General features: G+C 51.2%; 1 protein-coding gene across 1 annotated transcript in view; it reads right to left on the reverse strand.

Annotated features, from left to right (window-relative positions):
- Positions 1-5,731: 5,731 nt before the first annotated feature.
- Positions 5,732-23,459, reverse strand: part of MN1 (MN1 proto-oncogene, transcriptional regulator) — a 157,984-nt gene continuing 140,256 nt past the window's right edge. The window contains exons 3-4 of the transcript XR_013522043.1: positions 12,279-12,364; positions 5,732-5,913 (exon numbers count right to left, since the gene is read on the reverse strand). The gene's annotated coding sequence lies outside the window, so the exon portion shown is untranslated. The remainder of the gene's footprint in view (positions 5,914-12,278; positions 12,365-23,459) is intronic.

A 23,459-nucleotide genomic window follows, 5' to 3' on the forward strand; every position in this document is an offset into this window, starting at 1 on the left:
TTTGGTCACATAAGGTAACATATTACAGGTTCTAGGGATTGGGACGTGGATATCTTGCAGGTGGGAGATGGGACATTATTCTGTCTACTGCAACCACTTGGGAGGACAGTGGCGAAACCAGACTGAGCCAAGCCTGACTGGCTCCAAAGTTTGTTTCCTCTATCCCCAGATTCACCCAAGGCCCTAAAGAATGAAGGCTAGTGCTGCCAGGTAACACAGAGAACAAATCATTGTTTCTTAGTATGAGGATATCCCAAATAGTTCATGAGTCAAACATACTAATTGTATATGTTGCTTATCCAAAATTCAAATTTAACTGGGAATCCTGTGTTTTTATTTGGTAAATCGGGCAATCAAAAAAAAAAAAATCTCAGGAAGAAAAAGGAGAAAATTTGGGTTCAAGTCCTGGATCCAGCCAGGAATGAACTGGGAAGCTTCATTTTCCCTCTCTGGGCCTCAATTTGCCCATCTGTAAAATGAAGCAGTAATAGTGACCACCCCCACTCCCCCCCAAAAAAATATGCCATCGATAGCACACAACAGCAAGTGTTTGCACGATACAGAGAGCTGTGCCCACCGGAGCAGCCAGCTCCCCACCCCCGCAACCCACAGGGCAAGGACTGAAGAGGCTATTCCCAGGGCCCAGCCCAGATGGGGCTTAAACTCCAGTCAGACAGGAGCCAATTTCCCTGGCTCATTATCCCAAACCAAATTAGGGGCAGCCCAGGCTGTGCCACTCGTGGCTTAATTGGGACTCACAGACACCCCACCCCATGCCTTCTTTCTTTCCCACACCCCCGTCCCCAGCCAGGCGGTGCCTTAGGGGAGGCAGAGACTGCCTGGGCCTTACCACCTGGGCCCTCGCAGACGCCCCAGTGTAATCAATTAGACCTAGGCCAAGCCGGCTCGGGATGGGGGCGCCGCTGGGCAGCTGGGCCCGGCATCGATCCCGGCCCCTCTCGACCCCCAGGGAGGGGAGGCAGCCAAGACAGCCATGCAGATGGCGGTCTCCATGGCCCTCTGCCCCCGCCCCCCGCCCCAGAGCTGCCCGTGGGTGTAGTCAACCCGGACAGGGGACAGTGTCCCTCGTGGGTTCTGCATGAGCCTAGAGGCTGGCCTTTGTTGCTTGGTCCCCAGAAGGGGCAGAAAATATTTAGGAAATACTGTCCTGCTGGGGTCCACATGTCCCCCCCAACTGGAGCATCCTTCATCCCTCTAAGCCACCTGGAGGCCTCCTCAGGCCCTATTCTAACCAGCCCAGGCCCCCCAGGGGGCATCACTCCAGAGGCTCTGAACACAGCAGGGCAGAGTGCGGCCTTTGGAGTGACTCCACGTGGGGAGCCTGGGCTGGTTAGGGACTTGCTTTGAAGAATCTTCTCCTGGGGCCTCCCCCTGCTCCCTTCCCCCATCACAAAGGTTGGTCAGGCGAGCAGGGCAGGGGGGCGGCGGGGGGGTGGAGGGAAGACAGGAGACAGAGCTGCTGGCAGACGAAGGATTCCCATCTGGGGATCATGAGGAGGCCTGGGGGCCCTGGGGGGCACTGCCACCATCCATGCTATCTGAACCCTCACCCACCTCCCACCACCCCAGGCAGCAGGCATGAAAGCTTTGGGACCAGAGAGGGTGGTGTCGAGGGAAAAGGGACTTCCTGCCGGTGTTTTTTCGGGGGACTGTGGGGGGTAAGACTCTGTTTGCAATGATGTGGGTTTCAGGGGGTACATGTGCCTGAGGCAGAGAATTCTCTGCATCTGGATGACTCTGTATTCCCCATGCCAGGCACACAGTAGGTGTTAAGAATCATTTGCAAAATGGGAGGCGTGTGGGGTCTATGTTTCTGAGCTCTTGTAAGTTGGCCTGGAAGGGAGTGTGCATGTGAGGAGCATGTATATGTGAATATATGTACATGTGAGCATGTGTGAATATGTATATGAGTGTGCATGTGTGTATATGTGTGTGTAAATGAATGTGTGTATATGTTAGTATGTATATTTGAGTGTATGTGTGTGTATATATGTGAGTGGGTGTATATGTGAGTGCATGTGTGAATATGTAACTATGTGTATATATGGATGTGTGTATATGTGTGTATGTTATATGTGTGTGTATGTACATATGTTTGTGTATATTTCAGTGTGTATGTGTGAGTCTGTGTATATGTGTGAGTATGCATGTGTGTATGTAAATGTGTGTATATATGGATATGTGTATATGTGTATATTTCAGTGTGTATTTTAGTGTGTATGCATGTGTATGTGTGTATATGTAAGTATGCATGTAAGTATACAGACATATATACACACATATATAAATGTGTGTATATGTATAATGTGTGCATATGTTAGTGTATATTTGAGTGTGTATTTTAGTGTGTGTGAGTGTGTGTATATGTGAGTATGCATGTCTGTGTATGTGTCTGTGAGTCCATGCGGCATTTTTCTCCCTCTGGGCCAGCATGTGTATTTAACAAAGGACGTGGGTGCTTTGTCCCCCGCCTTGGAGTCCTCAGGCCCAGGAATGCCACTCTGTGTCGACCTCAAGCCTCAGCCTTCCTACTTAGGAAGCATTCCTACTCCAGCCCTGGGGTTACACCTAGTGAAAGACAAATTTAGAAGCACGAAATGATGTAAAAATAGTAAGATAAAACTCACCTATGGTGACACCACCTAGAAATACACATGAATCTGAGCCCTTACCCTGGGTCCCCCCAGTAAAGGAAGCATTGGAAGTAGGGAAGGGCAGCTGGAAGAGCAATAGGCATGGAGACTGCGAGTCAGTACATGCAAAGCACTTAGGAGAAACAGTGCTGGCCCCACGCAAGCGCCATCAGAGTGCTCATTAATATCGTCAGTCATCACTATCACTCACTGATGCTTCCTTACCTGAAGATGTGCCCTCTTGGCCATGCATGGTGGCTCATGCCTGTAATTCCAGCACTTTGAGAGCCCAAGGCAGGAGGATCACGAGGTCAGGAGTTCAAGACCATCTTGACCAATATGGTGGAGCCCCATGTCTACTAAAAATACAAAAATTAGCCAGGTGTGGTGGCATGCATCTGTAGTCCCAGCTACTGGGGAGGCTGAAGCAGGAGAATCACTTGAACCTGGGAGGTAGAGATTGCAGTGAGCTAAGATCACACCACTGCACTCCATCCTGGGTGACAGAGCAAGACACGGTCAAAAAAAAAAAAAAAAGATGTGTCCTCTCCTTGTCACTTTCGCTTATTAGTCCTCAAGCAGTCATTATGACACCCACTTTGCAGATGAGAAAACTGAGGCACAGTAACAGATGGCCACTTGCCAAGCCCACCCAAAGCCTCATGAGCAGCCCCAGGACCCCCTGTGCCATATCAGTCCCTCCCTATCTGTCTGAGGCTGAGCTGGAGAAGGCTGGGAGGACAGAGAGGAGGTGTGGAGGCCAAAGCCGCCCTCAGGCCCCACCAGGGCCATGCTTCTGAACTAGAGGGCTGCAGTCCAGCCACCGAGTGCAGGCTGGCTAATTGCCGACATGCAGCGCTGCCCTGGACCGTGACACAGGCCCCTGACAGACATGATTTATGAGGGCCCTCGGCAAAGCGGAACCCACTCAATTGCCTATTACCTCACTTAGCAGACACCTTGTCACCGCCCGAGAGCCGGGTGTTAAAAATACAAACCAGGCGGCCAGTCAGCCCCGAGCGTGGCCCCTCCACCTGCTCCACCCCAGATAACCAGCCTTCCAGCCAGCCAGCTGATCTTGGCTCAGCGGAATTTGGGAGGAGATGCTGAGAGTGGACTCATGAAGTAGACGTCATCAGGCCTCAGTCTCTGGCTTGAGGAGCAGGGCAGCCAGAGCAGGGACGGGACACCAATAACCAGACCAGACTATCCACTGTTAGTGCCCACTGCAGAGATAGGGACAGTTGAGGCACAGCAAGGCACAGTCACTCATCGGGGGTACTGGCAAGGCCAGGAGTGGATCCCAGGGGTCCCACATCCGCACCGTCTTTGCTCATGAACTCACCTCTCGTGGCTCTGAATCCGCAACCGCTTGCTACAAACCGATGTGCAATATCTGGGCTGCCAGGATTTCACAGCCCCAGCCTCCAAGCCTGGCATCCTGCACCCTTCCTGGCTGGGCTCATCGCCTTTCAAACAACCCCACAGAAGTCAAGGTTCACGTGGACTCTCCCTCAGCTTCCTGGCTGCCAGTTAAACTAGGAACACACGCGACCCCAACTACTAACTCGCAGGACTCACGCGCAGTGAAAATGCAGGACCTCCTGTTCAACTACTAAGGACATCAAGACGGTGACAGGAGAGGATGAAACCAAGCATGGGCCCTTCTGGGCTTGAGGTGCCGCATGACTGCAGGGCTCCCATGCCCATGACACTGGCCATGACACCTACTGGGTGCCTGCATGAAGCTGAGCTTTCACCTCCTTTGCTCATTCAGTCTTCACAACAACCTTGGGGAAGACATGCTTCGGAGCTCATGTGCATTTGTGTGTGTGTCTCTGTGTGTGCCCATGTGTGTCTCTGTGGTCATGTCTGTGTGTTTCCATCTATATACACCTGCATGTGTCTGAATGCATGTCCACGTGTGTGTCTCTGGGTGTGTGTCATGTGTATTTGCCTGAATGTGTCCATGTGTGCACGTCTGAGTGTGTATACGTGTGCGTGTGTCTGTGGGTGTACCTGTCCATGTGTGTGGGTGTGTGTACCTGTGTGTGTTTCCATGAGTGTGAATGTGTGTACCTGTGCATGTGTCCATAACTGTAGGTATATGTACCTGTGTGTGTCCATGAGTGTGGGTGTGTGTACCTGTGCGTGTGTCCATGAGTATGAATGTGTGTACTGGTGCGTGTGTCCATGCGTGTGGGTGTGTGTACCTGTGCGTGTGTCCATGAGTATGAATGTGTGTACTTGTGCATGCGTCCATGCGTGTGGGTGTGTGTACCTGTGCAGGGGTCCATAACTGTGGGTATATGTACCTCTGTGTGTGTCCATGTCTGGGTGTTTCTTTTTGGGAACATATGTGTGTTTCCTGGCAGAAGTTTTAAACAGCCGAAGAGAAGATCAGATTAAAAGCAGTTGGCACACTGGATGAAGCCTGGCTTTAAGAGATGGGATCCATTCTCCTGCCAGGTCCTATGTGGGTCCACATGGGATCATCAGCTGGGTCTGAGGGAACTCCCTGGGTGGGGCTCCGTGGATCTTTTGGGCAAGCACCAGGCTCTGCAGGCCTCATCGTAAGCACAGCCAAGTGAGGAGCAGTTTCACCCACTCCCTCACTTACTCAGCTGCTCATTGGGCACCCCGTTCGCACAGACAGGAGCCAGACCCACCCATGCCCTCTGGGAGCTCACAGCCTAGTAAGCAATTCAGGTGGCACAGTGAGTTGTAGGGATCTACAGGAGGCCACCAACCCAGCCAAGGGACAATCAGGCAGGCTTCCTGGAGGAGGCAATGTCTCAGCTGAGACTTGGAAAGGAAGTGGGAGTGAGACCAAGAAGAGGGAAGAGTGTCACAGACAGAGGAACAGACCAAGCAAAGGCCTGGGGGTAGGACAAACCCAATCATCCAGCCCATGGAAGCTTCTCCTGTCCTCCTGCCGCTGCACCCTTGCCAGCTCCCTCTCTCTCCCATCCCTCCTTCAGGTCCCGATTTCAACTTCCCTTCCTCCAGGAAGCCTTCCCTGATTGTGCATAAGTATACACATACACATACACACACGGTGAGTGCATTTACCTGATCTTTGTCTTCAGGCATGTACCAGAGTATAACTAAGCTCAAAAGTCATCGTCATCTTCTCTGCATGGGGCACTTTTGTCCATATCCCAATGCCAAGAACAGTACCTACTGGCTCATAGTAGGTATTCAACACATGTTTGTTGATTGAAGAAATGTGAGAGAAGACATGAAGGGTTGTGTGCACCTGTTGGAATGAAAGAGCTGCAGGGGCTTGAGATTTTAGGGCAGGAGTGCTTGGCACCGTCCATGTAGGGACTGTGACCAACCCAGACACCACCATGGTCAGAGGCACAGAGGCACAGAGGCCCTGAGGCAAATCCTGGCTCTGTCTGGTCCCAGCTCTGTGACCTTAAGAGACTCTTAGCCTCTCTAGGCCTCAGTTGCCTCATCTATAAACTGGGTTCTCAAGAGGTTTAAATGAGGTTATATAAGAAGTGCAATTACAAGAGTGCCCACCGTGTTCAAGCTGCTCAATCGGCATGATTGGCGTGTTATTCTTTTTCTCTATCTCCCCTGCATTCAGCCCTAGGCCAGGCACTCATGGGCTGTCAATCAATGGAGATACTATCATCATCATCATCATCATCATCATCACTGAGAAAGACGGGTCAGGCCATGAGAACCAGTCACCTGATGATAATCATAACCCCTGACCGTCACATAGTCCTGAGAAGTTATCAAGAGCTTTTCCCGGGTGCTGCTCCTCCAGGTTTCAAGGGCAAGTCGGGAACCCTCCATCTTCAGCCTCCCTTTGGAGTTTCACACAGTAGCCCATCCTCTGCTTCTCCGCCCCTCACTCCCTTACTTCCAGCCAGTTCAGTTCTGCTCTGAACTCTGGGAGAGGCGGACAGCTAGGCACTGGGAGAGTCAGTGCAGCCTCAGGCCAGAGAGTGGGAAAGCGGAAAAGTGCAACCGGCCGGCATTTCCAGGCCTGGCAGGAACTGTCAGAGGCCCTGCTCTGGCGACACATCTGTACCCTCCATGCCTCACCCACCTCCAGGATCCTCACCCTGGGTCCTCCAGCCATACTGAGATTTAGAATCAACATTTCTAAAAAGCACAGCTGAGGCTTTTTTAACAAGGTCATGCATTCATTCGACAAACACTTCTGGCTCAGGCGCTGGAGAAGCAGAAATTCGGTTGATACGGCCTCTGCCTCAAGGAGCTCCCACTTCAAGCAGGAGGAAAAGTGGTGGCTTAGGCGAGAACATGGGGCTTTGGGAAAGCAGTCAGGGCAGCCACAGCCCTGAAGCAAAGATGTGGGGGAGGAGGAGTGAGTGAGGGCAGGGGGAGTTTCAGGCTTAGGAGAGAACATTGGGCTTTGGGAAAGCAGTTAGGGCAACCACAGCCCTGAAGCAAAGATGTGGAGGAGGAGGAGTGAGTGAGGGCAGGGGGAGTTTCAGGTAGAAGGAACAGCATGTGCAAAGCCTTGGGGGCTGGAGAAAATGGAGAGAACTTGAAGGAATGCGTCAGAACTGCATGAAAGACAAAAGTGGGGGAGGCAACATGTGGCAAGAGAGGGGTATCTGCTTCCGAGACTTCCCTTCATTGGAAGGCAAAGCCAGGGAGAGATTTGGTCTTATGGGTACTTCATTCATTCATCTACTTGGTCATTCAACAGTTACTGATAACATCCTGAGTCAGGCATTAGGTGGGTCCTGGGGAGAGGAGACAAACAAGGAAAGGGCATGAGATGGGTGAGGAAGTAGGGGATGTGGGGCACAGCAGATGGGGAAGGCATCAGGGAAGACTGCCTGGAGGAGGAGGCTCCAAGCAACCTGAAAAATGCCTCCTCCTGCCTCTAAACTGAGCTCAGGTATCCAGAGGGAATATCAGCCCCAAAGCTCTCACCCCTATCAGTGGTAAGGAAGGTCCAAAATTCTCCAAGGAGCTGGTTATCCACTCATTCATTCATTCATTCATTCATTATTTCACCCAGCATTTCCTCAGACAGAAGACCCAGACCTGCCCTGAGAGGCTCCCAGTGCCACTGGAAGGGAGGCAGAGGTGTGAACACGCAAGCATAAGTCAATATCAAGGGCAGTGGAACATGGACATCCAACACTAGCTGTCAGCACACCCCCCTGGGAGCTTTGTAAAAAACAGATTCCCTGGGCCCCATGGCGAGCCGCTGACTCTACCTCACGGAGTCAGGCCAGGGAATCTGCATCTTAAAATTCCTTGGGGATTGGAGATGGCTCAACCTGGCACTTGCCTGATGATGGTCATTTCAGAATCCATCTGTGCCAGGAGCAGCAAGTCCCCAAGGGACTGGGAGAATCAGGCGGCAGCCAGGGACAGGGCCTCTGCTGACCTCAGGTTTTATTGTAGCCTCTGGCAGGTCCCCAGGAGGCCCCATGGGAGGGGCTGAGGATTTTACAAGAGGGATTTGCAAGGGTGTTTTCAGTCTAGATGGAGGATCAGCCTGGCCGTAGCCAGCCCCGCAGGTGTGGAAACCAGGCACTGAAGTCTAATAGTACCCACCCTGGACAAGCTGGCCTCCCTGGGTCCCAGGGTGAAGACGCACTGTCAGAGATGAGCAGAGAGACCTGTGTGGACCTCTGAGCAGACCTGGTGTCTGGCAGCTTGAAACAAGACTGTGTTTGCAAAAGTTGGGTGAGGGAGGCTGGGGGTATCATCTCCATTTCACAGATGCAGAAACTGAGGCTTGGAGAGGCCAAGGCCACTGCCATACCCTGACTCAACCCAAGTCCTTGTGGCAGTGAACTAGATCTTTGCTCAAAAGGCAGCCCCAGTGCCTAATGGAAGCCATTCCAAGCCAATGATTAATAAATAATGTGAACACTTGATGTTGGCAACAAGCCAACACTTACAGGATCTGGGCTGTGCCAGGCACCATTCTAAGCACTGGGCATATTTTGCCATTAACTCCTTTTCATCCTCCAAACACCTACAGAGCAGGCGCTAATAGTATGCCCATTTGACAGATGAAATGAAGCTGCCACCCAACTTGGGAGTTGGGCGGAAAGATCCTTGGAGCCCCAAGTGCCCAGTGTGCCTTTCCCTCCTCAGGCCACCTCTCTGAACCCTCCCAGCCCTCGTGTTTATTCTGATAACCCCCGCAAACCCAGGGTCAGCAAGGGGATTAACGAGGTGGATGGCAGCCCCCAGGCTCGGTTTGCACCTGCCACTTAGAGGCAGAAGGCAGTCTGGGGTCAATGGGCAAAGCCAGGCACGAAGTCTAAAGCATGGGTTTGAATCCCAGCCCCGCTCTGGCTTTTCTGAGCCTCGGTTTCCTCTGCTGAGAAATGGAAGCACCTATTCCCACCCCAGCTCCCACCCAGCATGGCGGGTAGGGCCAAGAGAGCAGAAATACTCTTCTCCACCTGCAGATGAGGAGGCTGAGGCCCAGAGGGGCTGGCAGATGCCCAAGGTCCCCTGGCTGGACCAGGAGCAAATGAATGCTTGTAAATCACATGCCCCTGTCAGAATAACAATGAAAGGGGAGCCGAGAAACAATGAGGGCCCAGTTGGCTCTGCCCAAGGGGGCAGTAGGCCCAGGTCTGTCTGACTCCTGGGCTGACCTGACCATTCTCAGCAATGGAAGCGGGGAAGGCACAGGCACTGGGGTTTCATCCAGTCTCCTGCTAACCAGCTGGGTGACCTTGGGCTAATTACTAAACCTCTCTGAACCTGTTTCTCAGCCTCAAAATGGGGATGATCACAGTAAGGCGGTTGCAAGAATCCAGGAAGGCAGGAGGTGTGCAGATGCCTTTTTCCAGATGGGGAACTCAGGGTCCAGGGAGGTGAAGGGACTTGCCCAAGTTCACAGGGCACCCCCGCAGCTGAGCACAAGCCTGAGGAGGAGGCGCGGCAGGGAGGCGGGATCGGGAAAGGGTTGCCTGCAGCATGGGCACTGCAAACTGCAGGGCTGGCACTTGCAGGGCTGGCGTTCCAGGTGGAGGAGCCCGCCTAGGCAAAGGCCAGGGGCTGGATGGACTGAGAATGTGTGGAGGGAGCGCGGCGTTTGGATGGCTAGAGAGAAGGGGGCGTGAACATCTGCAAGTAGGTGTGTGAAAGGTGGCTTTTCCATCAGCGTGTGTGCGTGTGTGCTTACACACATGCATGAGTGTGAGTGGGATTTCTTGGCCGCAGATTCCCCCATTAACGCCCCAGTGTTTGTTTGCTCAGTTCTGCTCCCCCATCGGCCCTGCTGCCTCTCCGCACCCCGTTTGCCAGTCGGCTCCCCCTCCCTCTCCTGAGGGCTCCATGGGTCATTAAAACAGAAACAAGCCCCTGCTCTGATGGCTAAACCAGATGCCCAGGCCCCATCCTGCCTGGGCCCCATCTCAGGGTCAGAATGAGCCGTGGAGCTGCTGGGGAGGCCCCGCCCAGCTGCATCAGCCCGTGGGGGGCCTGGGGTCCCAAGAGGGACAGGGCCAGACTAGGGGAAACCCAATCCCTGACACATGGAGATCATTTGCAGAAGGAACAAAATCCGTGACCAACTCCAAACGGATGCAGAGGGGAGGGAAGCGGGGCTGGGCAAGGGGTTCTCAGGGCCATGGGGAGATGGGGGCTGAGGCAAAACCTGGGCTAGCCCAGACGAAGCTCTGAGGCTGTCTCAGCCACTCTCTCTGGGAGCTGCTTGCAAGGCTCCCACCCTCCCTGGGCCCCTGTGTTCTCCATTTGAATATGGTGAGGACTGAAAGAGAAGATTCAGAGCAAACATCTGGATGTGTGCCCAGCAAACAGCCTGAAGCAAACAGATTGATATATAGATGAGAAACTGAGGCTCAGAGAGGTTGTGCAGCTCACCAAAGGCACACAGCAAGTTAGCCTAGGAGTGGGTGTCGAATCTCCCAAGAGGGAAAATGTCCACAGGGAAGGGACTTGGGCAGCCAGTCATGAAGTGCAAAATCAGACACACCGTGGCCTTCATCTCCAGTCAGGCGACTTTCCCTTCTAACCGTTTTACTGAGGGCCTCAGGACCCTGACTCATGAACTCCACTCATTTGGGGTTTTTTTTCTTTTGAAACAAGGTCTGCCTCCATCACGCAGGCTGGAGTGCAGTGGCTCTATCTCAGCTGACTACAACCTCCACCTTCCAGGCTCAAGTGAGCTTCCTGCCTCAGCCTCCCAAGTATCTGGGACTATAGGTGTGTGCCACCACACCTGGCCAATTTTTGTAATTTTTTGCACAGATGGGATTTCACCATGTTGCCCATGCTCATCTCGAACTCATGAGCTCAAGTAATTTACCTGCCTTGGCCTCCCGAAGTGATGGGATTACAGGCTTGAGTCACAATGCCCAGCCCTGGTTTTTAAATATAGCTTGTTGAGATATAATTCATGTACCATACAACTCACCCATTTCAATACAATGCATTAAATCCATTTCAATGCATTATACAATGAACAACTCAGTGGCATTAAGTACATTCATAATATCATATAACCATCACCACTATCTCTCTTTTTTTTTTAGACAGAGTATCTCTCTGTCACCCAGGCTGGAGTGCAGTGCCAGCATGACCTCAGCTCACTGCAACCTCTGCCTCCCAAGCTCAAGCGATATTCCCATCTCAGCTTCCCAAGTAGCTGGGACTACAGGCACACACCACCATACCCAGCTAATTTTTGCTTTTTTTTTTTTTTTTTTTTTAAGAAACAGGGTTTTGCCACATTGCCCAGGCTGGTCTCAAACTCCTGGGCTCATGTGATCCACCTGCTCAGCCTCCCAAAGCACTGGGATTACAGGCATAAGCCACCATGCCCGGCCACAACTATCTATTTTTAAAACTTTTTTTATCCCCCCAAAAAGAAACTCTGTACCTACTAAGCAGTAACTCTCCTATTTCTCCCTGCCCTCTGCCCCTATTAACCACTTTCTGTCTCTGTGAATTTGCCTATTATAGATATTTCACACAAGTGGAGTCAGGCATATTTGTCCTTCTGTGTCTGGCTTATTTCACTGAGCCTAATGTTGTCAAGGCACATTCATGTTGTAGCATGTATCAGATCTTCATTCCTTTATATGGCTGAACAAGATTCCATTGTATGGCTATCCCACATTTTGTTTATCTATTTGTCCACAGATAGACACCTGGGCTGTTTCCACGGCTTGCCCACTGTGAAGAATGCTGCTGCGAGCGTGGGTATACGAGTACCTGGGCAAGTCTCTGCTTACAGTCCCTTTGGGCAAATCCCCAGGAGTGGTACTGCTGGGTCATATGGCAACTCTATTTTTAGCTTTTAAAGGAACCACCAAAAAGCGACTATGCCAAGAGTCTAAGGCCCGCTGGCTCAAAGCCCAGCCTGTGTGAAGGTTCAGGGGCTGCCGCCTGACCTAGCCCTGATCACCTCTCACCTGGACCTTGCAGTAGACTCCTGGCTAGCCCCTGCCTCTGCCTCAGCCCCCTCCGATGGCTCCTCGCAGGCAGGAGATCGTCTGCAGCTCTTCAAAGCCATGCACAGCTCCCCATTGCTTCCGGGATAAAATCCTCAGGCACTGTGCCCTCCATGATGCCCCTCCAGTCCCCTCCAAGACCACACAGCCATCTCTGCCCAAGCACCCCAACACTTACCACGTGGGACAAGCCATGTACAGACTCCATGTGTTGGGGGGCTCCTTGAGGCTAGAGACCATGTCTAATTTATGTCTCCTCATGGTCTGGAATAGAAAAGGTCCTTGGTAAATAAGTGTGTTGCAGAGATGAAGAAACCGGGGCTCAGGGAGGAAACTGACCTGGCTGAGCACCCGGAGCTGGGAAGTGGAGGACCTGATTCAAGAGACGGCAGGTGTCGAGTAGGTGTCGAAAATTAGTAAGCACTGATTCTCTTCTCACCTCTTATCCTGGGGAGTTGAAACGCCCCTGGGTCCAGCCCAAGCCCTACTTCTAACTCACTGTGTGACCTCAAGCAAGGTGATTGCCCTCTCTGGGCCTCAGTTTCCAATCTGTGATCAGGAGGAGCAGGTCCCCATCGTCTCTGCGGGCTAGAATTTGAGGCCTCTCTGGTCACGCCACCACCACCCCCAACAGATTCCTCAGGGCTCAGCTGGACCCCTCAGCCAGCCCCTCCTGCCCACAGGTAATTAGAGGAACACAGCAGGGGTCGAGGGCAGGGGGAAGCCCCAGCAGGCAGCTCCTTCCTCTGAACGGGGCCCCTCAACCCTGCCCGCCCAGCTCCTGCTGTGGGAACAAAAGGCCTGTGGACGTTCAAAGCAAGGCAGCGGGCGGGAGGCCAGCGTGGGCGGCCGCAGAGATGGCCACGGGGCTCGTGGCGGGGATGACCGACGACTGGAAGCTGTCCCCATCCATCAGTCAGTGGTGACAGCTCCCGGGGACCTGCGGCCCCCCTTGGCCCTGCCAGCTGACCGTCCCGGCTGCAGCAGGCCTCCCTTGCCCGCCTGGTGGTTCCAGCCTGATGGCCTGAATAATGGATCTGCTTTGAGCGTCCGGTCACAGTGACAGACACATCTCTGATCCATGCTTCTTGCTTTCCCTCACAACACATTACCCCCTCAGCCACATCCCTGGCCACCAGACCCCAATGTAGAGAGAGAGATGTGGCATATGTCACCCTCATTCTGATGGAGCCATGGATACCAAGCCAGCGTGGCCAAAGTCAGGTGGCCTGGGGAGTCCGGGACATTACAAGAGCTTGACCTGATCTGCTACCAACTCACTGGGTGATCCTGGGCAAGTCCTGGTGCCTCTCTGGGCCTCAGTTTCCCGTCTTGTGAAATGAAGTTGTCATCGCCAAACTGATGTGTGAGCTCTGTGATGCTCAGGTCCCCAGGAAGACATGGAGAGACAATGGTGAGATGGAGCCGGGCAGACCTGGTTCCAAATCCAGCCTCTGCTTTCCTTTGTTGTGTACCCTGGGCAATTACTTAGAGCCTCTGAGAGCAGCTCCTGCCCCACTTCCTCCTCTTCCTCCTTGGTGTATAATGAAAAACATCCCCCGACTTCAAGGGATCATTGTGAGGTGAAATGAGCTTATATCTGCAAAGCGCTCAGCCCAGAGCCTTGCATGATATAAGCACTCTGTCGAAGCATCACTCACTGACCTTCCACAATAGGCTGTGAAGCGCTAGGCACTATGGTTATAGACATAAATGAGATCAAGAAACTGACGTGAGGTGGGGCACGGTGGCTCACGCCTGTAATCCCGCACTGTGGGAGGCTGAGGGGGGTGGACCACTTGAGCCTAGGAGTGGAAGACCAGTCTGGGCAACACGGTGAAACCCAGTCTCCACAAAAAAATCAGAAAATCAGCTGGGCTTGGTGGTGCATGCTTGCAGTTCCAGCTACTCGGGAGGCTGAGACGGGAGGATCGTTTGAGCCCAGGGAGGTTGAGGCTGCAGTGAGCTGTGATCATACCATTGCGCTGGGAGACAGAACAAGACCCTATCTCAAAAAAGAAAAGAAAAGAAATTGCCTCAATAGAACCCACATTAAACCATCAGCTAAATGACTAAGCAGTTACACATCATGAATGCTGGGAAGGAAAAAGAGGAAAGGATCCAGGAAGTGTCTGAGAGGCAGCATTGGAGATGAGATTGGAAAAGCATTCTGGACAGAGGGAACAGCCGGTGTGAATGCTTAGAGGCAGGACCATGCTGAGTGTGTTGAAGGGACATAATGAGGCCACTCTGATGGAGCAGAGCTACGGAGAGAGAGAGACCAGGCAGTGCAGTGTCTACATCCAGAGGGTCCTGCTTTGCATTCCGGCTATCCCTTCCAGCCAAGTGGCCTTAGGGAACCTGCTTAACCTCCCCGTTCTCCGGGCCTGTGTCTGCTATGTGAGAACAATCCTGGAGTTTGCCTTTCCACACATGAGGATGGAAAGGAGGTGGCAGGCTACGGCGACTGCAGTGATCCCACATGAAGGAAGCCCTCAGTCCCGTCCCCGGGAGCTATTTTTTTCATCGTCATCTTCGTCATTGTACACCATGTTGGGCAATTTGACAGATATTGTTGGCTGGCTGTCGCCAGGTGCTTTTCTTTTAGAAAACACTGCAGTCCAGGGGTGTTGACTGGTACAAGAAAGTTCCTACAGCTTGGGTGGTAAGAGAAAAAAAAAATTGGAAACAACCTAAGTGTCCGTCACCAGAAAGATGACTCAATGAGCAGTGACATATTCACACTGTGGAATCGTCTAGCGCGGTGACAGCGTGTCAACTGGAGCATCACGTATCAACAAGGATCAGTCTCAAAATAGGACGTCGAGCCAAGAAAGCAATCACAGAATATACATATGGGATGCTCGCATTTATAGAAAGCCTCACAACATGCCAGGCCACACTGTATACCTTTTATGGACACACGCGTAGGTAGTGTACCCGCCAAGCACAGACCAGGCGTGGAAAGGAGATAAAGTGGTTCCGGATCTTAGTTCAGTGGGGAACTGACTACCCAATGCTCTCTTTTGCTGTCTCTGTCTTATTTTATCTGTGCGTGTGTGAACATAAACTTATTTTTTTCCAGTAAAGTGTGTTTTGTATGTATTATAATTATTATTCTTTAGTAAACTTTAAGTTCTGGGGTTCATGTGCAGAATGTGCAGGTTTGTTACATAGGTATACATATGCCATGGTGGTTTGCTGCACCCATCAACCCGTCATCTACATTACGCACTTGTCCTAATGCTCTCCCTCTCCTAGCCCCCACCCACAGGCCCCAGTGTGCGATGTTCCCCGCCCCGTGTCCATGTGTTCTCAATGTTCAACTCCCACTTATGAGTGAGAACATGCGGTGGTTGGTTTTCTGTTCCTGTGTTAGTTTGCTGAGAATGATGATTTCCAGCTGCATCCATGTCCCTGCAAAGGACATAGACTCATCCTTTTTCATGGCTACGTAATATTCCATGGTGTATATGTGCCACATTTTCTTTATCTAGTCTATCATTGATGGGCATTTGGGTTGGTTCCAAGTCTTTGCTATTGTGAACAGTGCACAGTAAACATATGTGTGCATGTGTCTTCATAGTAGAATGATTTAATCCTTTGGGTATATACCCAATAATGGGATTGCTGGGTCAAATGGTATTTCTGGTTCTAGATCCTTGAGGAATCACCACACTGTCCTCCACAATGGTTCAACTAATTTACACTCCAACTAACAGTGTACAAGCATTCCTATTTCTCTACATCCTCTCCAGCATCTGTTGTTTCCTGACTTTGTAATGATTGCCACCCTGTCTGCCTTATTTTTGTCATTCTGGCATACTACATATTTTAGCCTACTCTGTTTATCCTTCATCCATCTTCTGCTCAAGTGTAAGCTCTACGAGGTCAGGGCTGAGATTTTGCCTGATTCATCCTGTGCTGTATCCCTAGTGCCTAAAACTGTGCCTGGAACGCAGTTCCATAAATAAGGACTGAGTGGATGGATGGAAGGAGGGCGGGAAGGAGGGAATGCACACTGCAGAGAGAAACTCAAGCCCTTCCTTATACTAAAGAACACACAGAGGGCCCCAGATCAAACCAGAGGGCTAGGCTGAGGGACAGGAGAAAGGTCAGCCCTCCCTTACCTCTGCCCCCAAGGGCCCCACTGCCCCACCCCAGGTCGTGGACTCCCACGCCCCCAACCCCCTGCCTGGAGTGGGAGGGGGAGCATCTGCTGCAAGGACAACCCTTGCCCCCCATCTCACTGGGAAAGACGACAGGCGCTGAGGTCCACCCCAGGGCATGCCAAGGCTGCCTATCTGATATACAAGAGATTTTTCACCTCCAAGTCAGGATGGCCAAGGAAAAACAAATGCAGCAAGAGCATGCCCAGCACGACTGCTCTTTCTGGCCTCAAACTCCTGGGCTTAAGCAATCCTCCCAGAGTAGCTGGGACTACAGGCATGCACCCGTTGTCCTAATTATTTTTTTTTTTTTTTTGAGATGGAGTCTTGCTCTGTCGCCAGGCTGGAGTGCAGTGGCGCAATCTCGGCTCACTGCAAACTCTGCCTCCTTCGTTCAGGCGATTATCCTTGCCTCAGCCTCCTGAGTAGCTGGGACTGCAGGCGCATGCCACCACAGCCAGCTAATTTTTGTATTTTTAGTAGAGACCGGGTTTCACCATGTTGGCCAGGATGGTCTCTATCTCTTGACATCATGTTCCACCTGATTCAGCCTCCCAAAGTACTGGGATTACAGGCATGAGCCACTGTGCCCAACCTGTCCTCAATTTTTTTGAGATGGAGACTTACTCTGTCACCCAGGGTGGAGTGCAGTGGCATGATCTCGGCTCACTAAAACCTCTGCCTCCTGGGTTTAAGCACCCACTACCACACCCAGCTAATTTTTGTATTTTTAGTAGAGACGGGGTTTCACCATGTCACCAGGCTGGTCTCGAACTTGAACTCCTAACCTCAGGTGATCTGCCCGCCTTAGCCTCCCAAAGTGCTGAGATTACAGGCATGAGCCACCACGCCCAGCTCATTGTGCTCATTTTTGAAGACACTTTCCACTGGCGGACACTGACACTGTTTTCTCATTATTTTTGGCTTCCTTTTAAAACCATATTTGTGTATTTTAAAGTGAATCTACTTAAAGAAAAACAGTAAATAAAGAATGCAGGCAGTACTTAGTTATGCCAAAAAATCTGTGGCACTCACCTCCCACCTGTCTCATCAGTTCATTACTTGTCGGTCCCAGGCCCTGCCTCCTCCCTGGGGCAAAGTCCAGAGGGCAGGAATTTGTGCCTGCTTAGCTCATGGGTTTATCCCAAGTAGCCTAAAGCAGTGCCTGGCACAGAGCAGGTGCTTGACAACAGTAAAGAGTGGTTAAGTGAAGGGGGCGGTGATCTAGGAATGGGGTATTGAAAACGTGCAGAGCCAGCTCCAAGTCTGTGATTTTGTCTGTGCTCCCACTCTCCAGACAGCATCCTGTTTTCCAAGATTCAATAAGCCTTAATTTTAAAGTTCTAGAGAGCTTAGATCTCAGAATTCCTGACACTGCAGTCCTCTGATTCCATTCTTGTCTGCTCCAGAGGTCCTCTGCAGCTCAGATACCATATAGGGGCACTCAAAGATTCTAAGAATGTGGTATAATGATGTTGTTTTCTGGGAAGCCAGGACCAGCCAAGACTGCAGAAGCAGGTCCTCCATCTAGTGCTGAGCAAACAAGAAGGAGAGGGAGGAAGAGGGGCAGAAGCAAGAAGAGGAGGGAAAGGAGAAGGAGCAAAGGAAGAGGAGGAGCAAAGGAAGAGGAAGAACAAAGGAAGAGGAGGAGCAGGAGGCAGTGAGATGAATAGGAGAAAAAAGACAGAGTTGGAGAGAGAAAGAGAAGTGAATTGAAGAGAAGGGAATGAAAGAGAAAGGGAGAGAGCATAGGAATGAGGGGGGAGAGGAGAAAAGAAAGAGAGGTGGGGAGAGCTCCAGAGAAAAGAGAGAAGTGCCCACATTTACATGGACATCCTGGTCCCTCATGAGTTTCTCCCCATCCTTCACATGGCAAGGGGACAGGCTATCCAATGCCCACCTCCTCCCTTGGGTTGTGGGTCACCTGGGCAGCAGCTCCTCTCCTCCTTCCACAGAGTGATGTCATGTGACTGAGCCCTCTAGGGAGCAACTTGCTGGAGGAAGAGGAGGTGGAAGCTGAAAGAGTACAAAGACTAAAAGAGCTCAATAAAAGATGGATGGATGGATGGATGGATGGATGGATGGATGGATGGATGGACGGACGGACGGACGGATGGATAGATGGATAAACGGATGGCCGGATGGATTGATAGGTGGATAAATGGATGGATAAGTGTATGGGTGAGTGTGTGATGAGTGGATAGATGGATGGGTGAATAAGTGGGTGGATGGAGAGATGGATGGACAAATGAATGAAAGGAAGGATGAATGGATGGGTGGGTGGGTAGGTGAAAGGATGGATGATAGATAAGTGGATAGATTGTTGAATGGAGAGATGAATGGATGAATAGATGGATGGATAGATGGGTGGGTGGGTGGATAGATGGATGGATGGATATAGAGATTAGTAGTTGAATAGATGGATAAGTGAGAGGGTAGGATGGCTGGATGGATGGATGGCTGGATGGATGGATGGATGGCTGGATGGATGGATGGATGGATGGATGGATGGATGGATGGATGGATGCATAGATGTGTGGGTGGTTAGGTGGATGGATGAATGGATATAGAGATAAATCATTCAATAGATGGATGAGTGAGAGGGATGGATGGATGGGTGGATGGATGGATGGATGGATGGTGAAAGGAAAGAGGGAGTATAGTTTGGTGGATGACTGCATGTTAAACAACCTATCCTAGTGAAGTATCCCTCTCCACTCCTCCCAAATCATTCCAACCGTTCTCTACCTTCTTCATCACAATCCTGTCCCAGACATGTCCCTATAACTTAATATCAAGAATAATGACTGCAAGAAAACAAATAATAGGAAGGTAAGAACAAAGCTTCAAATATGAGGAGCCTACCAGCCAAGAAACAAGCAGCCCTAAGAACATGAAGATGGGCCAGAAGTGGGAGCATAGCCATGCTTGGCACGGTTAAGGAGCACAAATGCAAGCAGCGGTTGAGGCCTCATCAGTAAGGAGAAGAGTGAGGCACCCAGGCAGAATGTGAATTTTATCTCAAAAGCCACAGGTTTTAAACAGAGGACTGACAGGGCCATTCACACTTTGCCAAGATCACCTGGTGGAGAAGGAGATGGTGAGAGAGAGAGAAGAAGAAAGGAGGGTCACGCAGAGGTGGCCGCAGGCATCCAGGTGAGACACAGTGGCGAGGGTGGATTTGGGCTACATTTTGGAGGGAGAGTTTTCAGGTTTTGAAATGGGTGGGTTGCAGGGATGAACCAATGTGGGAAAGCAAGCATGGCTCCCAGGTTTCTGAATTGAGGTTTTCAGATCATGGGAGGAACATATATATTGAGTTATGGAAGGCTGGTTGAGGTTTCGGGCATTGAGATCAGAAATTTTTTGATTATTCATATAAAAATATTGATGAAACACCTACTATGTGCCACGTTCTACTATCCTGCAGTGCTGGACTCACAAAGAATGTACCAACTTCCCCACCTCCCAGCCACCCAGCACAGCATGTACCCGACAAGTTACCCACCAGCTCACCAAATCCCCCAGGAGTGACAGGACCAAGTGTTGGGGGTGTCAGGTTCTCGCACCTCCCGAGAGAAGCTGGCCCAATGGCTACAATGTCCAGCCTCCCGGGGGGAGCAGGCAGCCTCCTCGAGTGGCCATGTGCCCCCCGAGTGCTAATCCCCCACCCCCTGTCTCCTGGACCTGCACACACAGGGCTTGCACAACGGCAGCCCATGTCACCCGCCAGGGTCCATGCCCTCACAGCGGAGAGAATAGCTACCAGCTGGTCCTCGCCGGCTGTGTGACCTTGGGTGGGCCACATTCCAAAAATAATCACCCCAGGAAGGTGTCATCCATTCAACTACCGACTGCTTGGCACCTTCTGTGTGCCTGCCAGGCTCCGAGGGAACAAAAGTTACGCCCCCTTCAGAGCTCCCTGAGCATCTTACTCCCCTTCCCAGTGACAAATTAATCCACAAAGATTTCCAGAGCCAGGGCTTCTGGGCAAAGTCAAGAAAAGACGTAAGTGAATCACAGATCACAAGCACCCTCCCATCTGTTGAACCCTCATGGTGCCCTCAGGAAAACCAGGGGGGCAGGAACTGAAGCCTCCATGGATAAGTGGGGAAACTGTGGCTCGTGGAGCTGAAGGGTCTTGCCCCAGGTCATGTAGAGACCCCGAGGTTAGTCAGGTCTCAAATCTGCCTCTTATGACTTCCAGTTAAGTATCCTGGCACCAGCTTCGTGTGACCAAAACAAGAGGGAAGTGGCCAGGTGGCACGGAGGCTCTCGAAAAGAGAGGAATGATTAAGACATGGGATATGTCTCACGGGGAGACTAAGGGGGACTTTTAGGGGTCTCTTGGCCCCTTTCTTTCGTCCCCTGATCATTTGAATTCTCTTCATTTCAAAAAAAAAAGGCTAGAGAGAGCCCCAGATGCCACGCAGGAGCCAGAGTTGGAAAGATGAATCGTTGAGGGTTACGCAAGGCTTCGCATGTGGCTAAATTTAAAACTGCAATGTGAACCTCAGGACAGAATAAAAACACTCAGGGGGAAGGACCGGGGCCAACACCTCCCCTGGCCTTCTTAGTACACCAGAGGGAGGTAGCTCCCCGCTGGACCCAGGAAGAGGCTCCTGAAGCCAGCCTTGAAGATAGCAGGGGAGTTACCAGCCCACCCTGGGTACCTGAGGAGTCCCTACTTCCTGCCTCGGGGGCTGGAAGGAGAGAGAGAAGTCCCTCTTTTTAGTGGGTCTTCGGGCAGATACTAATACTTCCTGCAGAAAGAGCAAGTTATCTTTTCCTACAAACTCATCTGCACGAAGAGTAGAGTTGTTAATCAAGTGAATGAACACTGATATGAAATGTTCAAGCAAGCACAAATCCACTCCTTACAAGGGTCTCTTGTCTCTGGTCTGACCTACTCATCACACGTGCACAGTTCACATGGCATTCACACTGGTGTATCAAACACAAGTGTAATATATGAGTCTGCTTGTGTAAGATTCCAGACCCAACCTGCCACATCCATTCTGACATACACATACTTACAGGTACACACCCCCACACCCCCACACCATTCTCGCCAGGTCTATCTCTTTCGAAGAGTTTACTGCAGGCCAAATGCTGTTCTCGACAGTTTGTATGTGTTATTCATTCAGTTCTTACAACAAGGCTAAGTGCTGTTATCATCCTCATTTTACAGATGACGCTCAGAGAGGTTACATGGTTTGCCTGAAGTCACTGGCAATTAGCAGAGCTGGGATCTGAACCCACAGCAGGCTGGTAGCAGCATTCATGTTCTCAACCACCATGAAGACACAAGGGCCCTTGCACATATATAAACACAAACGGGCACTGAAGCATGTTTTTCCTGCTTGCAGGACACACACAGACACACACACACAGCAACAAATGTGTGAGAAAAGAAAGAAGGACCCCAGGTTGTGTGGACCACAGGGACTCTGCACCACTCACTCATCCAGGAACCTGGAGGATGTGAGAAATTTAGGAGCATAGTGAGAAGGGGGAGTATACAGACCTGAGGTGAAGCCAGGACCAGGGATTGAAGGGCCACAGGGTCAGGGACAAGGTGCAGAATCACATTTATGTCCTTCCCCCACCTCTAAAGCACCTAGACTTCTTGCCCACAAAGCCCAGGCCTACCCTTCCTGAACCAAGGCTCTGCTAGGCACGGTACATCTCTGCTGAGATACGGCAGGGCCTAGCACTCTGGCCCTTCGCCCTGCCAGACAGCTGTCCCTTCCCACTAATGCACTGCTTTAGGGGACCTGGGGCCTGCTCCATAGGCATGAGTGGGGCTTGAGTTCTCCCTGGTGGGGAGGCAAATAGGCAGGGGCTGTGGTAAAGTTCTCTAGGACATGAGAGCTTCGCCTCTCCAAAGCCTGAAGAAAGCAGAGGTGAAGGTCTGAGTTTGAGCCTCTCTGTCTGATTATAAAGTGGAGATCACAGTAAAACATGAGCCACAAGGTGGCTGTATGAACAAAATGAGAAAGTAGGGATCCAGGGCTTAAACAGGTGCAAGGTTCTCCCTTGTGTACTCTGTGGATGTTCATATGATTACCCAAAAGAATGGAAATCAGCCTATCGAAGAGCTATCTGCACTATCATGTTTAGTGCAGCTCTGTTCTCAGTAGCCAAGATCTGGCAGCAGCCTGAGTGCCCATCAATAGGTGAATGGATAGAGAAAAGGTGGAACATATGCATGACGAAGTTATATTCAGCCATAAGAAAGAACGAGACTCAGGCATCTGCAGTAACACGGATGGAACTGGAGGTCATTACGTTAAGTGAAATAAGCCAGGCCCAGAAGGGTAAACTTCGCATGTCTCACTTATTTGTTTGAGTCAAAAATTAAAACAATTGGACCCATGGAGACAAAGAGTAGAAGGATGGTTGCCAGAGGCCGGGAAGGGCAGTTGAGGGGTGTGGGGAGGTGAGAACTGTTAATGGGCACAGAAATGTAGTTAGAAAGAATAAACCACACCTAGTATTTGCTAGCACCTCTGGGTGACTACAGTCAGTAACAATTTAATTGTACATTTTAAAACAACTAAAGGGGTATAATTGGGCTGTTTGTAACATAAAGAATAAATGCTTGAGGGGATGGATGCCCCATTTACCCTGATGTGATTATTGGGTATTGCATGTCTGTATCAAAATAGCTCACGTACTCCATAAGTATATATACCTACTATGTTCCCACAAAAATCTAAAAACATATTCATATCATCATCATCACTCTACCTTGGCTTTTGTTGAAATTCGATAAACACAGGAGTAAGAGGGGAAAACTGAAGGGCACCAGCCTTTGGAGCTGGAGTGCCAGCACCTTGGAGAAACTGAGGCCCAGAGACTGAAAGGGACAGGGCAGAGCCAGGGTGGACACGGCTGGTCCCACAGAAGAGGGTGTGTCAAGCAGTGCCACCAGCTCAGACGTGGCAGTACCTTTGCCAACCGAGGTTGCAGCAGGAATGATCAGGGCAGCAGGCTCTGAGGGACGATTGCATGCCAGGCAATGTCCACATAGCCTCCTGGGGGTTCTCCGAGCAACCGTAGGCCACCGGTGTGTGAGTGCCATGTCCCAGATGGGGAAACAGAGGCATGAGACTCCCAGGCACCTGCCCGCGATCCCAGAGCCAAGTAAATGACGAGGCTGGGACTTGAGCCAGTTCTGACAATTC

This window comes from Callithrix jacchus, chromosome 1 (genome assembly GCF_049354715.1).
Source record: "Callithrix jacchus isolate 240 chromosome 1, calJac240_pri, whole genome shotgun sequence".
In the NCBI taxonomy this organism is placed as follows: Eukaryota; Metazoa; Chordata; class Mammalia; order Primates; family Cebidae; genus Callithrix; species Callithrix jacchus.